Genomic DNA, 19403 nt, shown 5'->3' on the forward strand with positions numbered 1-19403 from the left:
TTTTTGTGTGTATGTGTGGTCTGTCAAAATGACCTGAGAAGAACATTTTCAAGGCTAGCTTTGTTGGTGTAATTAAGAATAGACTGCTGTGCTTTATTGAGCAGCTACGTAATTATGACAGTTTAGGAATAGCGTATGCTTGAAAGATGGGAAAATCTGCAATTATGTTGCAACTATAATGCCAACAAACATTAGGTATAAAACTCGAAAGAAAAGATCCTGTTTAGATAAAAAGAGGTAACCGATTGAAATAATATCAGCCACATTTTATGTAAATTTTTGTACACGTCATTACTCTCGTGACAAGTCTTAGTCTTTAACGGGAGGGAGGAGTATGCCTGGGCCAAAATTTAAAAAATGAGCCTACGTTCTTCTTGTTCGTGTGTCACTCCTCTCCCTTCCGTTTATCCTCTTCTTGCCAATGTCTACCCGAAAAATGCCTTCTCTTATTTTAAAGTTTTGTTATCCCTAACCTCAAGTTAGTCGCGAGAACTTCAGATAAATATTTTTTTATATGAAAATATAGGGAAAATAATTCAATAAGACTGAAAAAGTCAGTTGGATTACAGTAATAAATAAATAAATAAATAATGAATAAAAATGTACATGGCTTCCGAGCCTTAACGAATAAGTACCGGAGGTAATATTGGTAATAATAAACCCAATCTTATAACTCATTTAATGCATTTTAGAATGTTCCGCCTTTTCAGCTATCAGTTTTTGGTGATTTTAGCATCATGTTATAATTCCATAGTTTCAGCCTATCGTGTTCAGACTCACGTGTTTTCAGCTTCTTCGGATTCAGACTTTCGTTAACATCTCCATATTTACTAGACACAGTTTCATGATTAATTAGCTTTCCCGATAAACGTTGTATGTATTGCCAATTAAAATTTGACACCACACTCTAGATTGGTTGCGTAAAACATTATTGCGATCGTGTTGAATTTCTTTCCAGAAATTCCAGTACGTTTAGAATATTTCTCTTTTTTAGTTCATTTTCGCAACGTTTTCTACATATAAACACAGCCGTCCTAGAGACGATTCGAACAGCACAAACACAAATGATCGGTTTATCTGTTCGTGAATGATATTAAGTCATAAGGTATTCAAACTCATATTTTAATATGGAGGTTTTTCACATTTCAGCCTGGCTGAAATCACATAACATAACAATTCCATAATTTTAGCCTTTCATATTCAGCCTGATGTGTATTTACCCTTAAGATATTTAATGTTAAATTGTCTGGGTTCCAGCAAAAATAGCACTAAAAAGCTATTTCAAACTTCCAAGTTTTTTCAAGAAGCTTATCCAGGAGTTTAGCATGGAAATCCTCTGGCAATTTCTCGAGTGTTTGCAATAAATTCCATTCCACCAGGTCAAGTAACTCAACATGTTTCTTCAAGGCTTCCTACAGAAGTTCCTATGGAAGTTCATCCAAGAATTTCTTGAAAAAAAAAACAAACATTCTTGCATAAGCTCTCCAAGGCGTTTCTCCAGAGGCTAGTCAAAAATCCCTGGTAAAATTTTCGAAAAAAAAAATCGTACAATTAACGCAACAATCGCTGGAGAAAAGCCCGAATAACCCCTGGGAAAGTTTTAGAAACACATCCTGGAAAAATTCCAGGAAAAATCCTTGGATGAATTTAAAAAAAAAAACATGGGAATATCACGGAAAGAATTCACGAAAAAAAAAGTCCGGAAAGATTTTAAAGGAATTTCTAGAGAAAAACACCATAAAATGGAAGAAATAATTACTAAAGAATTCTCCGTATCAGGTTTGCAAGAATGTCTTTTACACAAGTCCCAAAAAATCTACGGAAAAATTTCTAAAAACTCTCATGCTTGGAGGAACTATTGAGGCATGCCCTGGGAAAAAAACATACAAGCAATATCCACAGGACTTCAGCAAGGAATATCTGGACAAATTCAACAAGAAATCATTGGAAAACTTCCAAAACTCCCTTCTGAGGTTTCTCCAAAAAATGTCCTGGAATTCTTTCAAAAGTTTGCCTTCGATTTCAGCTGAAGTTTCATCTGGGGTACTTCAAAAAGGACTCTATGACATTTCCCCGAATTCCATTACCCCGAATTCCAATACCCCGGATTCCATTACCCCGAATGACCCATTACCCCGAATATTTTTTTTCCGAATTATAAATTTCGTATTTTCCAATACGAAGGAAAATTCTGACGTTCATCCCGGAACGAACTAGCTTGGTCGATGAAACTTTATTCTGCCTATTTTTGCGGGGAGAAAACCTAAGCATATGATGCTCCTGGGACCCTTTGAACAGATCTCTGACCAGTATGATTAAAAGAACAGGCAATAGCCAAAAGAAGGAAAAAACTTCTACTCAACAATTGGTTTCGGATCATATGGATGAAAGAAATAAACTAATGTGAGCATGTCCCTCTTACATATAACAGTATTACTTGAAAGAACAGCCTATGATTAAAAGAAGGAAAAATCTCTGATAAAAATAATAACATTTGCGACACCAACAAATTGCTTAAATTAATTATTAGAAAGAATAGCCTATGTTTGGAAGAAGGATACATAAGTGATGGCCGCATAGTAGAATGTCCTTGAATGAAAGTTCTTTGATAGTAAGGTCAGAAAGAACATCATATGCTCAAAGAAGGAAAATTTTTGTTGAAATGTGGTGAAACACTTAGTGTACCATTTACTACCCATGGCGGGTCTCGAGGTACACACTTAAAAATTCTGAAATTTGCACGAGACAGAATCGTCAAAGAACGTAAACATTTCTAAGACTGAATCACAAATCGGACTCAATTTTACGCGCATCATGTAAGTACTGGTTGGTTGCGTTAGATGTCAACAAATCTTCACCAGAAACGTAGAATTAGTATCATATTCATCAGCCACCTTCTAACTCGGTGAAATAGCCGAGAGGTAAGAGATGCGACTCACAATAAGCAAATCCGGAGTTCGAATCCAGGTATGACAATATTTTACGTTTATATTTTTCATCATCAGATCGGTTCTAGCGATTGTTAGACGATTAGAAAATATAAGTCTTGGTGGAAGACGTAAATTTACATGTTTTGACCTTTAAATTTGTGTCTTTGAAGACGCTCATATATGTCAGGTTCAAGACACCTAAAATTACATGATTTTTTCTAGGTGTGTAGGCTTGTGGATAAATAATTCGGATATTGGGCCATTCGGGGAAATGGGTCATTCGGGGTAATGGATCATTCGGGGTAATGGAATTCGGGGTAAATGGAATTCGTGTAAATATCCTAAAGCCTTCAAAAAGCCCCTCCCAAAACTCTCAGGAAATACTTCTGGGACTTTCTCAAGAATTTCTCTTGGAGTTCTCCTGCGTTTTCTTCAAGACTTCTTTTTTTCGGGAAAACACACAGGTGCTTTTTTGGCATTCCTGCAAGAGTTTCTTTTGGAACTTAGTTCTTGGATTCGCCCAAGACCATTTTTGGATTGCATCTAGTTTTGTTTTCGGAATTACTGCGTTTTCTCTAAAAGTTTATTTTTTATTTTTGGGATTTCCCCAGAAGCTTATTCTAGGGACTAGGGATGTAGTACCGGTAGTACCGGTACCGAAAATACCGGTATTACCGACCAATTTTTGGTACCGAAATACCGGTACTGACTGACCCTTGGTACCGGTACTTTCGGTACCGTGAAATCTTTCCTGAAGTGATGAAATAATATCTTTAGTATAGCCAATATGCAATTGAAATAAACCAAAATCTTTAAAACCAAGTACTACATTTAAAACAAACATTTCATATATAAAACCTTTCTGCAAATCCAGGATATCATAGCAATGATAGGTTTACTGCCGTTCTACGCATCATTGTCCCATGTTATATGTGATTCCCATATAACATGGGACAATGATGCGTAGGACGGCAGTTTAGTGAACGTTAAATTTGGAAATGGATTTGTAAGCTTCGAATAAAACTTGTTAGATTTCGGTGTTTCTTGTACCGACTTTTCAAACCCTCTAAGCAGAATACCCTACTCTTCAAATTGAATTGTTATTGCTTCAGTTTTTATATTTCATTTGCATAATCAAGGGAAAAAATCAGTTAAATCTTCTTCTGTCGTCTAGCAGCTATCTATATGATTTTTGTACATGTAAGGCTGTTCCTGTTTCATTTTAGACTCATCAAGATACTGCCTATGAAACTGCGTAGAAGCTTAACAATAGTTCCAAAAACAGTTTCATACAAATATTTTTTATTTTATATTTTTATGTATCCATTTTTTTATTCAATTCAGTATGTTCTGGTTAGATTTTATAACATCCCTAAAAACTGAAATTTAAAAATGCCTGGTAAATTGCAGATTGTATGTGCAAAATAGATTACTTTTCATTTTAGTGAAAAAATTCCAGTACCGGTATTTTACCGGTACTACCGGTACTGTAAGTCCCAGTACCGAATTACCGGTACTCACCAAAAGTGCTCGGTACTGCGACCCCTACTAGGGACGCTCCAGAAAGTTGCTTCTGGAAATCGTCCAGGGGCTCTTTCTAAGAATTCTCCAGCAGATCCTTTTGAAAATATTCAGATATTACTTCTGGGAATCCCCCACACGCTTAGTTGAGCTCGGCTAATTTTCATTATTTTGCCGAGATCCGCACAGCCGAGTGCTCGGCAACCTAAATTAAACTGAAATTTGAGCAAAAAATCAACTTTATTTATAGCAGCACCTATGGGTGCCGCTGGCATCAAATTTCAAACGTCAAATGTTTAGCCGAGATTCAGCAAATGAACTTTAACCGAGATTTGCACAGCCGATCTCGGCATTCTGTTTTAAGTGTGCAGGAGTTCCATATGTAAATTCTCGATGAGTACCCCTTGGAAATCCTTTAGCAGGTTCTCTTCAAAATTCTTCAGAAGTTCCTTCTGAAAATCCTCCAGGAGTTTCTTTTGGGAATCTTCTAGGACTTCTCGATGAGATTATTTTTCAGGAGTTCCTTATGAGATTCATCCAGGTGTTCTTTTCCAGGAATATGACAAAGGTTACAGGTGTTCTTTTCCAGGAATATGACAAAGGTTACAAAGGTTTGCAATTGATTCATTAATATTTACTTACCCACAATTTCTTCAGTCACAGAACTGCTAGCGAGTTGTGTTGTCAATGGATGCAATTACCAGCTGCTTGGTTTCGTATCAGTATCCTTCAGTCGAAACGAGTCGATTGTATGATGACGATAGTGACGACGAGTTGAAATAAAAGATCCAGAAAGTATGTGGACGAGCTTTAGCAAAGTATGCACTCCTCGAAGAGACGGGAAAAGCAACAGAAAGAAAAAAGATCTCGAAAGTAGGTTAAATTGACACTAAGTTCTTCTTCTGTCTTATATTCTCTGTCGCAGGATTCGCTTGTTAGCTTTTGGTAAAGAAACTTAATTTGCTCTGAACTCGCCGTTCCAGCTTAAGGGGGGCTAGGGTTCCAAAAATTGACACAAGAAATTTGACAACACTCTTCACTGGCGATCTCTTCTCTCCGCCTGCTAGTCAATTCTGCACTCCACTATTTTCCCACGTTTCACTCCTTTCACTCTACGCACTGACTCTGTCCTAACAACCACTTTCTTGATGCTTGCTTCTTGTCTCCAGAACACAGACGACGACTTCTCTCGGGGATATCCTTTCTCGATGTTAGTAGCTCCTTACGCGTAGGGCACGGCTCAACTCGCAATCTTTCCTGCACACACGGCGCGGTTCCTCACACGGATCACTCCTCTTTCTCGATGGCCTCCGGAAACCCTTCTCTAACCACACAGCGACGGACGGCGGCGACGGGAATTCGGTTGACGGCGATGACTTGGTTGTGGCTTGACTTGGCGATGATGGGGAACGACGATCTCGACGACGACGATGTGTGTGCGATATGGACGATGACGACGGCGATTGGGGCGCGTGCCACGACGGGGGGCGTCTAGTTTATTTGTGTTGTGCCTGGCAGTACTCTGCGCTGTCTAGCTGAAACTCCATAGAGGTTGGAACGAGTCGCCACAGCTGCAAGGAGAGAGTGGGAGAAAATATGAAATATGGGGTTAGTGCATGTGTTTTTGCGAATAAGAACGCGAGGGAATGGTGGCTAATCTCGGTCTTGGCTTGGGATTAAGACCGGAGGAGCGATGGAATATTTGCAGTGGAAAAGATGTACGGTAATATAATACGAGCTGATGGCGACGCCAAACGTTACGACGTTAAACTCAATGAATGGGAACAGCATCGCAGAAGATTAGAAATTTTCAAAGAATGTGTCGGCTCTATGATTAGATTGAGAACGACGAGCGGTAAAATCTGTTGGACCGAAGCCAAAAGTGTCACCTCAAAGCTAAAGTATGCATACATCGTATTCTGATAGAAATCTGTTGATGTTTATCGTTTAGAATGGAATCATAACATATAACTGCGCCTTCAATAAATGAGTTCTAATAAGCTATGCCTAATGAGAAAGTCTACCTCAAGCACAGTTGATATGAGAAATCTCACAAATATCCCACGCTATGTCCAGACTAATCACATTATATTTTAAACTCTCTCAAATTTAGGCGTTTGCAATGCATGTTAAGTAAAGTTCATTTTGCCTTTTAAAATATTATTGTTTTGTATTTGCACTCAGCCGAATTCTGAATGAATATTCAGTTATCTAGCTAACAACTGAAACCCTAATCTTCTTGAAGAGTAATTGTTGTTTCAAAACGAGCATGAGATGGGTAATAATTTTGCTAGATTCTCTTGTTAAATAACTTGAAGATTCTGTTGGTCAAATTCGCCACTCGAAATACAAATCATCACAGAGGAAGCCAAAATAACAAACAAAATAAAAATGCGAAATGGTCCGCAACAAAGCCATCATCTTTTGACCTGTCACTGCGCGGTGTTTGTTGTTGCCAAAAAAATCCGAGCAAAAATGAGCTCGAAATGAAAACACCCGACCAAGTAATATTTACCCTCGCGGCAATCATCGCCACAGCAATCTACCCCGAAATAGAACACCGTGTATTATCTTGCGGACGACCATAATAATAACCCACGATCATCGAGCAACCCGAACGTTGGACGCTTGCACGTTAACGAGGCTTAACTTGACAGCGGCATCAGCAGAACGAGACCAGCAATGATTTTCTCAATCATGAAATTAGAAATTTTAAACGACCCGATACGAAAGACAATGTTTCATTCAAAAGTCGACATTCTCTCGGAGTAGCCAACCTGATCAGGGTGCCTAACGCTAACATACAGTCGAGACTCTTATAAGATCACTGGTCGGGGGGCGCAATAGGAATCCGCTTAATAGGAGACTAAGAGCTTATGGGATTTCGGCATTTTGGGGGTGTGGCCTATTATCTCGGGTGTGTTAAGAGTTAACGCAATACTTTCTTCGGCAAAGTTTTAGGGCTTGATAAGATCTACCATTTAGAACTTTGGTTCATATGATTAGTTGGCAATTTGGCCGCTAGAGGGACCATCAACAATTTGGTGCTAAATTGCACTACAGGAACCATATCAGGTTGTCAAGCAAACGTTACGATATGCGACAGCTCAAGACCCTGATAATTTGGAAGGATAGTGTCTTCGGGAAAGTTGTTGGGAACGCCAATAACTTACTGACGATGAGTTGCGAAGTTCGAAATTCCTCCACTGGGCGGCGCTAGTGAGCAAGTAAATTTTCAAAACCTCATATCTCAGAATCCCGATAACTTACGAAGTTGGTGTCTTCGGCAAAGTTGATCAGTATGACATAAACTTACATAAAAATAAACACTTGTTTCGCAATTCTGCCACTAGGCGGCACTAGTGAACATGGAAATTTTAGAAATCTCATAGCTCAAAATCCTGATAACTAAGAAAGTTGGTGTCTTCGGCAAAGTTGATCAGTATGACATAAACTTACATAAAAATAAACACTTGTTCCGCAATTCTGCCACTAGGAGGCGCTAGTGAACTTGCAAATTTTAGAAATCTTATAGCTCAGAATTCTGGTAACTTAGAAAGTTGGTGTCTTTGGAAAAGTTGATCAGAGTGACATAAACTTACATAAAAAAAAAACACTTGTTTCGCAATTCTGCCACTAGGCGGCGCTAGTGAACATGCAAATTTTAGAAATTTCATAGCTCAGAATCCTGATAACTTAGAAAGTTGGTGTCTTCGGCAAAGTTGATCAGTATGACATAGACTTGCACAAAATGGGACACTTGTGTCAGAATTCTGCCTCTAGGTGGCACCAGTGATCACGCAAATTTTGAAAATCTCAAGGCTCAGAATTCTGCAATCTTGGAGAGACTGTATTCTTCGTTGATGAGATACTTGGTTTGAAATTCTGCCCCTGGGCAGCATGCATATTTGATTAGTTGTATAACTTGATGTCAGTCGGACTCGAAAGGAATCCTCCGTGGAATTTTTAAGAGTATGCCAGCTGAAACTACTAGACGAATTAAAAGAATTAAAAAAATAAAGAATTGCGAAACAATTGTTTATTTTTATGCATGTTTATGTCATTCTGATCAACTTTGCCAAAGACACCATCTTTCTAAGTTATCGGGAGGAGCGATACTCGTTTTGCTGAGCCGAAAACCCCCCAAAAAGTCGAAAAAATACGAAAAAAAAACAGTAAACGCCGCCTAGTGGCAGAATTTTAAAACAAGTGTTTATTTTTATGTAAGCTTATGTCATACTGATCAACTTTGCCGAAAACACCAACTTCCTAAGTTATCAGGATTCTGAGCTATGAGATTTTTAAAATTTGCAAGTTTACTAGCGCCTCCTAGTGGCAGAATTTTGAAACAAGTGTTTATTTATATGTAAATTCATGTCATTCTGATCAACTTTTCCGAAGACACCAACTTTCTAAGTTATAGGGGGGAGCGACACTAGTTTTGCCAAGCCGAAAAACCGCCAAAAAAATCGAAAAAAGACGAAAAAAACGGTAAACGCCGCCTAGTGGCAGAATTGCGAAACAAGTGTTTATTTTTATGTAAGTTTATGTCATACTGATCAACTTTGCCAAAGACACCAACTTCCTAAGTTATCGGGATTCTGAGATATGAGGTTTTAAAAATTTACTTGCTCACTAGCGCCGCCCAGTGGAGGAATTTCGAACTTCGCAACTCATCGTCAGTAAGTTATTGGCGTACTCAACAACTTTCCTGAAGACACTATCCTTCCAAATTATCAGAGTCTTGAGCTGTCGCATATCGTAACGTTTGCTTGACAACCTGATATGGTTCCTGTAGTGCAATTTAGCACCAAATTGTTGATGGACCCTCTAGCGGCCAAGTTGCCAACTAATCATATGAACCAAAGTTCTAAATGGTAGATCTTATCGAGCCCTAAAACTTTGCCGAAGAAAGTATTGCGTTAACTCTTAACACACCCGAGATAATAGGCCACACCCTCAAAATGCCGAAATCCCATAAGCTCTTAGTCTCCTATAACGCTCACCCCTGTCTAGTAGGAGTTCGTTTAATAGGAGTCCGTTTAATAGGAATTCGTTTAATAAGAGACTCGACTGTACATCTATACAGCTGGGCTTGTGTTGACATCGTGTCGGTCATTCGCAGTTCGTAAATCTCTGGCGGTCAAGGATCATCCCTTTCTTTGCGAAAGTGTGCTGGGGCAATAAGCAGGTACCAACCAGCCAACGAAATCAACTGAACTAATTTCTGAGGTTGTACAAAATATGCATCTCAGGTGACATCGAGGGGTAGTAAATTTGTCAACAAGCAATCAAAGTGAATCTGGGGAAGAATAATTTCAAAACTGCCACAAGTCATAACGGACGGACACGATTCTTGAGAGAATCGATAAACAGCTCAAAGCGTTCGAGTGAACTGAAACACCTGTCCAAACGAGAGTGCACTGCGCACAGTAAAAACAGCTTTCTGTCATATTCATTTTCACCAAAATGGATCGGACATCAGTGGCATGCAGTATGGATATGCCAAGTGAAGTACGTTCGCGGACAAAGCTAAATAAAATAAAGCAACATTTCAGGGGCTAATTTATGGCGACGGCTGCGCCAACAGTAAAATTTACCAACTCGTCTCCCAGAACATCTTATAAGTCTATTATCTTTTATTGAACTCTGTAAAATTAATGCGAGCTTGGAAGCATGGTGCCTCACGCATCTATTTTATATGCAAAAGGTCCTAGGTTCAATCTCTGGCTCGTCCCTTACCTCGTACTTTGTATCTTCTTATTTACCTTCTCGTATGTATGTATGTTCATTGTTCATAGCCAACCAGAAACGGATAGAAAAGACGTTTCCTTTCCTTCCAACTTTCACAGCACAGTGTACATCTATAACGCCTACAACCTATGCTACCAAGCGAACTGTGCCGCATCATCTTCACAGTAATTAACACACAATCTATTACTTTACGCCTGGCATCCACGCACCAATGCGTGAACCCCCATGCCAAAAATTAACATTTCTCAATAACACTCCGACATCCACATGAACTTGTGCAGATGCAGTGAACTTCACGGTCTTTTGGCACCATGCGATTGCAATCATCACTTCCCTCTCCTCATCTTCTAATTATCTTGCAATCTGACGTAACAGTCGCCATTCTTGCGTAAAAATTGAAGATTATCAATACCCATACACTGAAGAGAGGGCCCATATAGCCGAGGCGGTAAACGCACGGGTATTCAGCATGACCATGCTGAGGGTGACGGGTTCGATTCCCGGTCGGTCCAGGATCTTTTCGTAAAGGAAATTTCCTTGACTTCCTTGGACATAAAGTATCTTCGCGCCTGCCACACGATATACACATGCAAAATGGTCATTGGCAGAGGAAGCTCTCAGTTAATAACTGTGGAAGTGCTCATAGAACACTAAGCTGAGAAGCAGGCTTTGTCCCAGTGAGGACGTTACGCCAAGAAGAAGAAGAAGACACTGAAGATGCCTGCTCGTCCCAAGCAGATATCTCATTGGTTTCTAGTGTAACTGTAGCTGATCTGGCGATTGTGAAGCAGCAACAATGAGCGGTCATTTTTTTATATTGAACCGCGTAAAATGAGTTCGTCGTCCAAAATATTACCTTCCAAGCAGTAGACGTCAAATATGTTCGAAGAGATAGGTACATAGAACTATCGTGAAATCAAAATATAATGAAATTTTCAACACCTCCATAAAACGATTAGGTAATGGTACTGATGTTTGATCTGTTTCTAAGTTTCTTCCAATCGAAGCTGCTCAATAGGATGACGATGTCGGAACGGCAGTTCTGGGCGACTTCTGGCTCACTGGCGCTCCGAAGACCCAAACCAAGAGGTCAATGAATTATTTTTCCACAAAATCTTTCTCAAACACGGATGCACCCTTCTGGTGTAAAGTGTCGTTAATAGTAATACTAAAATCTTTTTGTATTAATCACAGAAAGGACATTTATCTTTTTTTTTGCCAGCAATTGCTTTGAGATTTTTTCAGGATTTACCATTTTTTCCGGATTTTTATATTAAGATTTTTTTGCAGGATTTTTAAGACTGATTACAGCACAATTCCTCCAAAGATTCCCCCAAGTATCCCTTGAGAATGCATTCCTGTCCTTGAACACGACTAGAAAATTATATCAAGTATAAATATATCATGTTGTGATATGATGTTATAGTTTTATTTATAACTTATTATGTTACAAACTAGACGCAGGATGATGTTAAAATAACTAAAACTGTAACTATAAGTAAACTGGTCTAATCAAGATAATAACCCATTTTGTTATAATTAAATCAAAATTATAAAAAAAGATATTTGAATCTTAGCCTCAAAATCACTAGTTTCTTTAAAAATTTGATCAAATTTTGTAGCATTATTTTCTAAATGTCGAAGACTCGAACATGAATGTTCTCACAGTTCAGAAATTATTATTGGAATTTCCCCCGGTTCCATATATTTAGAGATTATTTCAGGACTTATTAAGAAATTCCTATAAAACTTTCAAGAAAGTTTGTATAGGATTTATGCAAACTTTACTTCTGGCATTCATTCAGAGGTTTACCTATGATACTATCTATTCCTTGATATTTTTCAAAGGAACGTTCCCATTCAAAAAATTCATTTTTTTTGTGGATTTTCGTATACTACTCGTTCCAGAAATTGCATAAGAAATTATTTTATTTATTCATCCAGCAGTATCTATGGAGTTCTTCCTTCTACAGACATTTGTAAGTGATTCCTTCAGAAATTGTTCTACATATGTCTTCAGGAATCCCTCAAAAAGTTTGCCAAGCTATTTTTCTGTTGAACTATTTCATCCAGAAGTGTCTTATGATTTTTTCTAAAGGTATCTCAAGGAGTTTTTTTTTCAGGTAGTTTCCCAGGCATTATCCAGGAAATCCTCCATATATTGTTTCAGGATTTTTGTCAAGAAAATTTGGGAACGTTTGGAGGTATCACTAGAAGTTTTTTTGAAGGGATTCATTCAGGTATTTAGCCAGGAGTTTCTTTATAAATTCCTTCAGGGATTCTCCCAAGAATATTTCCACAAATAAAAATTCCAAAAATTTCGTACGAAAATTTTAGAGAAAGAATTTGAAGAAATACCTTGTTGATATTGCTGAATAAATGTGTACAACTCTTAAAAATTATTTTGTAGGAACCCCCGAAGGAATTTTAGAATCAATACGACCAAGAATTTTTGAAAGAATCCCCGAAGAAATTGCTCATAAAATCCAGTTTCCTGGAGAAACGCCTAGATTGATTTCTGTAAAGATCCCTAGCAAAAACACTTCAGATATTTCTGAAGGAGTCGCCTCCCTTCCGTTTGTCCTCTTCTTGTCGTTGTCTACTGATAAAGTACTTTCTTTTTGGTTCCGTTACGGATCAGTACAATTTGTCCCATTAATGTTTTTAGTATAAGTTAGCAAATAATTTAGTTTGAGATCCCCAAATCCTTCCTTTCCAATTTCAAATATTCGTTATCCCTAACCTCGAAATAGCCACAAGTACTTCAGCTCCCCAAACTAACATAGTGTTGAGGTAGTAAAAAATTGTGAAATGTTAAATCAATATAGAAACAAAAAAAAAGAACAAATGTTTTAGACTCAATTGTGGCCATGTGGCGTCCGAGCTTTCCAAATAAACGAAGAGGAAAAAAAAATCTAAAGGAATTCCTGTAGAATATTCCAGGAAATAGGGTGACAAAGGGTATTATCGGCAGGTTTGTTCTCTTCGGCCAGGGTTTTTTTTGGGCCAAACTACCTGAAATTTGGGCACATAAATCAGCTTGGTTGGGAAGGATTTGATGTCAACTTTGAGATCAACAGGTTTTAAGAAAACCCCCATGACGAAGAAAACAATACTGCCGAAAATACGAAAGTTCCCCTATATCTGAATAAATTCCTTGAAAAATCCCTATACAAACTTACAAAGTAATGCAGGAGAAATTTCTGGGGAAATACATGTTGGAAATTCATCTGAAATGTGAAATACATCTGGAGGAAATGCTAACAGAATCTCAGTAGGAGCTCTTGCAGAAATCTGTGAAGGAATTCCTCCTGAATCACTGAAAATAATAATGCAAGAACCTCTGTAGGAGCTCCTGCTCGATAACACTCTGAAAAAAAAAAATCCTGGGCACATTCCTGTGGGAATGGAATCCTTACTAAAAGAGCAATTCCTGAACAAATTTCTGGTGGAGTTTAGGATTTCTGGAAGATTTTCTGTAGGAACCACTGGAAGCAGTTATGAAACAAATATTTGAAAGAATTTCTGAAGTAATCCCTGTCGGAAATTTGGAATGAATTCCTGGAGACATTTCCGAAGAGTTTTCTAAACGAATCCCTAGAAAAATTGCTAAAGTTATAAGGTACACCGGGGCAAGTTAAAACGGGTGGGGCAAGATGAAACACGAAGTTTTGAAATGGAATTCAATACAATTTGAAAATTTGTCCTTCGCTAAAAGATTGTTTGAATAAAAAACTATGTGTTATGGCGATCAAACTGTTTATCAATATTAGAAAACGTCATGTTAACACGCTGTTTCATCTTGCCCCGGTGTACCTTATCTGGCAGTGATTCAGAAAGACCACATGAAAATTTACCAAACCGAAATCCCGGAGAAATTTCCAAAAAATAAATGTTTGAGGGATTTTTTAAGAATTTTTCGGAATCTCAGTAGATTTTCTGAAGAAACCGCCGAAGGATTTTGCGAAAGAAACCTTGGTAGATTACTTGAACAAATTTAAAGAGGAATCTCCAAAGAAATTTCTAATTGAATTTCTGGAAGAATTTCTTTTGAACTTTTGAAGAAGTACATGGAAGATTTCCAAAAGAAATCCTTGGTGTAGTTCCTGGAGGAATTCTGAACTTTGAATTTTCAGAAGAAATCGCTGGAATCTGTTTTTCTCGAAGAATTCTTGCATGGATTTCTGAAAGAATATACTGAGAAATTTCTGAGGAAACTTATGGAGTTCTGGGGGAAATATGAGAGGACTTTGTGAAGCAATCTATGGAATATGTTCTTAAAGCAGTCCGGTGCACAGGAATGGCGGCAAGGGAAGGATTTTGAGTAATTTTGCTAAAAGGCGGAGGGGCGCCTACTCAGTACGAACAAAATCTGGTAATGTATGACTTACTGGATGTAACAAACTGACCTCCATCGCGTGTGATTGAAATTTGTTTGTCTTAAAATTTCACTGCTGATTGTTGATTGTTGAGAAAAGCTCTATGTATAGCACCGACTTTTTGGAGAAACTTCATATTGCCGGGCCGCCACCAAACCGGACGTCGCACAACTGAGTAGCGACGCGACCCGACTTGCGACGTTTCCTGAATCATTTCGGAAGTAGTGTGCATATATCTTCTTGTTATTAGTAACACAGCGCACTAGTCGCGAAAAAGTTGCGCCATGACTGGACCACGAAAATGGCAATTTTCTATTAAATGTCAGTCTTGATTCCAACCGGGTAGACAATACGAGGATCAAACTCGGATCCTCTGAGTGATAATGCACGCCTAATCCCTCTAACTAGGCTGTCTCCCCAAGCGGGAGAGAAGGCATTCAAAGATAAGCATTAGGCTGCGGCCAGAGTGGACGCGTCGCGCGACGCAACGCGGTGCGGCGCGTTTTTTGACGCGGCTTCCAACGCGGCTTGATAGCCACAGTGAACGCGGTGCAACGCGTCTATTCGTAAAGCAAACTTAAAAGTTTTCATAATTTCCGCCACCTTTGCACATGAATACTGACCATAACTATTTTATTTATTAATTATTTTATTAAACTCACCATAATTATTTTATCTTTCAAATTACAACACACGGTGAGAAGTTTTGATAAGATTTTTTGTATATTGGATCACTTCACACCATCAATGTATAATTTCCAACTCGGGTTGCAGAGATAGTTTGTGACAGGTTTGCCTTGACAACCAGTAGCACACAATCAAAGCGAGCTGTCTCCTCTCTATCGGTTTAAAAGCCATAACATTTCAACAGTTGTCTAGAGTTATCTGATGAAAAATTTCCAGGAGATATGTGATTATTGTGCTCAACCTAAAATTAAAAATGAACCATTTATCTAAATTTACCTTCAACTGCTATTTATTTCAGATGATTCAGAAGAGGTATACATTTGGGACAATGGTGATTCCCTAACCTCAAATCTACCCGTCCTGCAGGTACAAATTTTGAAATTTTGTGAACAAGTGAGCTTGTAGTCAGAGACACCACAGGTTTATATACGTAAAAAAATGGCACCCCTTCGTTTATTTTTAAACAGCAATGCAATGGAACAAGTTTGTTAACTCAAAAATAGTAGATTTTTATTTTGAAACTTTTTTTAAGCTTACAGCCCTAGTAGAATACTTTGAGAAAGTAAAATAAACGAGAGGGTGCCAAACGTTTTTGTGCATGAAACATGGATAAGGGTAATGTGAAAGCTCTGCTTGTAATGGATTTAGAATGACAGAGATTTTGATTATTTCCGTTAATTCTTTAGTCATAAATTTGAAGGAATTACTGATTTTGATTCGCAGAATAGGTGAAAAGTGAGGTTACGAGACGCCACCGGATAATAAACATGTGGTATTATTCATGTTAATATTTTTTACATTCACATTTGAATGCATTTGAAAAACAATTTCGTGAAATTAGCGCCATGATTTGATAAAAACGGACGAAATTCACACAAAAATACAAAATTCTCCGCGCGAACCGCGTGACTTCCGCATCAAAAACAGTGCATGCACTGTTTTGTCGTGCGTCGCGCGGCTAAACGCTTTCCGCTTCGCATCGTTCCGCGCGCACTCTGGCATGTCATAATTGTTTTCCCTGTATTCTAATGAACGGAGTTCTGCCGCGCGTCGACGCGCGACCTGTCAAATGCCGCATTGCACCGCGCCGCGCCGCGTGACGCGTCCACTCTGGCTGGCACCTTAGACTGTGTCAACAAAGTCGATTTTTCGGAACAAAGCTTTTTCGATTCATTTTAACGTCCAAAGCAACTGTGCAAAATTTGGGAGCGATTGGTTGTTTCCCCGTATTCCGCATTGGGATTGATATTTGTATGGAATTTAGTATGGGGAAACGTGCTTTTTTACATTTTTCTCATAAATTGAAATTTTTCGTCCAAAATGATCTAACAAATGACGTTAAAGTGTAGCCTAGGAAATGCTGAAAAACTTTGCCGAAGACCGCAAAGTGATCCGATACTTGTGAAAAAAATTATAATGTACACGGGCTGAAAATCTCCCTAATAAAGCTAATAACAATAATAATATAACGTACAGTGTCCGGTGGTGCTAAACATTTAACATGTAAAGAAATAACATCAGTATTAAAATCTCAATTTTTGGCCTAGTTACCAGGCGAATTTTTTTTTTCACAAGCGTCGGATCACTTTGCGGTCTTCGGCAAAGTTTTTCGGCATATCCTAGGCTATACTTTAAGGTCATGAGTTACATGGTATTAGACAAAATAATTCAACTTATGAGTAAAAAAGTGCGTTTTCCCATACTAACTTCCATACAAATTTCAATCGCAATGCGGAATACGGGGACGCAACCAATCGTTCCCAAATTTTGCACAGTTGTTTTGGGCGCTAATATAGATTGAAAAAGCTTTGTCTGGGTTGATACGATCAAATTTGAAGCTTCTCCATACAACGTTGACCCACTCTGTTCCACCATAAACGACGAACAAATCGCCATCGATTACTACAGCATCTACTGAAAAATATTTCCATGCTTAAGGCGAAACTGCAAGCATTTTCTCATTTTATTCGTTTTTTGATTTTTTTATTAAATAACGAAGCAATATTTTCAAATCGGTTTTCGTGCACATGTAGAGTATGGATCAAGGTATCTTCAGATTTTTTTTTTTTTTGAGGTAGAAAATGTTTTCCATTTTGGCAGAAACCATTTTTTCGTGAAATTTTGTTCAAAAATGGTGTCTGCAAAAACGAAAAACTGTTTCCACTACTAAAAAATATCAGAAGATACCTTGATCCATACTCTGCATGTGCACGAAAACCGATTTTGAAAATATTGCTTCGTTATTTAATAAAAAATCAAAAACCAAAAAGTGAGGAAATGCTTCCAGTTTCGCCATAATGGCTTGCAGTCAAAAAAGCTCAAAATCGCACATTTTACCTTATTAGTTGGGGTATAGCTCAAAACTGTGTCGTGCTAGAGCAAATCTGAGCCCGGATTCGGATTCAGCGCACAGTGGCGGGCCTCCATACAAAAGTCGGACAAAACCTCAAATGTTAGCCGAAATTGCTAAAATTTACAGGTTATGATGATTTTAGTTCCCTAAATCTATTTCTGATATGGAACTTATTATATATTTTGATTTAACTATATTAGGGTGGTTCAAAATTTTGAAATCTGCCGATTATGGAAAGCATGTAAAAATAATCGATAATAAGCTATCACGATGTGCTTTCTGAACGTAGGTTTTGATTAGGCTTTTAATTTGGGGGTTCTTAAATCATGTATTGGTATTGAAATAAATTATAATTGTGTATTTGTTGCTGTTAGGGTGGTCCAATATCTTCAAAACCACATAAATCATTAGAAAAAAATAGTTTACCTACATTTTCTTTCAATGGATCAATTCAGATACACTAAGGTACATCGATCCCTGCTATCAACCGAAACAACCCTTTCTATAAAGAATTGGCAATTCATATTCGCAATATTGAAGGGAGTTTTTGATAAACGATCATCAGAGATCGGTAATCATATTTATAAACAGTAGAGTTCTATCAAATGTTTTCAAAAATTTTTTATCTTTCTGAATAACATACATCAACACTTCAAGTTTAAAAAACCAATAAAAGGGGTTTCACTAAAGAGCGTAAAATGTTAGTTTCATAAAATTGCGATTAAAATATTCATAGATTGCCTTGGTGATCGCGACGTTTACGCAGAAAAATATTTAACGTAGCGTTTAACGCCGTTTAGTGAATTCCTTTTATATTTTTTAGATGATTGTTGCTTTGAACTGTAGCGATGTGCGTGTAGAAAAGAAACACGTAGATGTCGACGAATTTGTGTCACTATGTATTGAAACTTCGATAGAAGTTCGTGAAGAGATTGCTTCCAAGGTTGTTGAGCAATTCTAACAATTAAGATGAATCAAAGAAACAACCAGTGTAAGAAAATGAGTTAAAGTTATTTTTACATGTTTTCTTGGTTGTTTTTGTCTTTCTTTTATTTTGAAGGTTAAAAGAGTTAGTTGTATCTGGTGAAGCAACATGTGGGTAGTGTCTAAGAAAATAAAGGCGTATTCATACTTAGTCATCACTCCTGTCCTCTCCAGGTTACTGTTTTAAGCTGGAGCACCCACCCACCTTCTTAGGGTTTTCTGTCAAAAAAATAAAATAATATTTAAAAAATAATAATAAAAAAAATTTTCAAGCTGTGGCCATAACATTCTTTCATTATCAGACAAGTACCACCCCCACCCCCCCCCCCCCCCTAATGACCATCTGACTTGGTGGAAGTCTCTTACAAGAAAGAAAATTAACCTAATTTGTTAGTATTCTGAAGTCAATTTGAACTATGTTAACATAAAATTTAGACTTCAAACAACATCACTTCCTCCACAACCATGCGGCTCCATTGTCACCTGAAAGAAAAACAATTTTTTTTTTCGCGCTTAGCGCAAAAATGCGCAAACAGTGACCTATATAGCTAAAAACTAGACAAAATTGTACGTCAGATCCGGGATACGGCGTCGTTTTCTGATGTTTCCTAAACAAGTACTGGATCTCTTTAATACGATTTTTTTCTTCAAAATTTCATAAAAGTCAATATGTTTGCATATTGTAAAAACATAATAATTTTGTGATTGAATTCCAAAGAATCACTGAAATGTAATGGTTATTCATACCCAAAAACACAAAAAATATTGTCACATTATTCAAGTCTTCCTAACTTT

General features: G+C 37.8%; 1 protein-coding gene across 8 annotated transcripts in view; it reads right to left on the reverse strand.

Annotated features, from left to right (window-relative positions):
• LOC109419733 (PRL-1 phosphatase) overlaps positions 1–19403 on the reverse strand; it is a 207258-nt gene that overhangs the window by 37314 nt on the left and 150541 nt on the right. For all 8 annotated transcript variants that reach the window (XM_062850163.1, XM_029852787.2, XM_062850164.1 and 5 more), the window contains one exon: positions 5094–6022. The gene's annotated coding sequence lies outside the window, so the exon portion shown is untranslated. The remainder of the gene's footprint in view (positions 1–5093; positions 6023–19403) is intronic.

The sequence above is a fragment of the Aedes albopictus genome, chromosome 2, assembly GCF_035046485.1.
Source record: "Aedes albopictus strain Foshan chromosome 2, AalbF5, whole genome shotgun sequence".
In the NCBI taxonomy this organism is placed as follows: domain Eukaryota; kingdom Metazoa; phylum Arthropoda; class Insecta; order Diptera; family Culicidae; genus Aedes; species Aedes albopictus.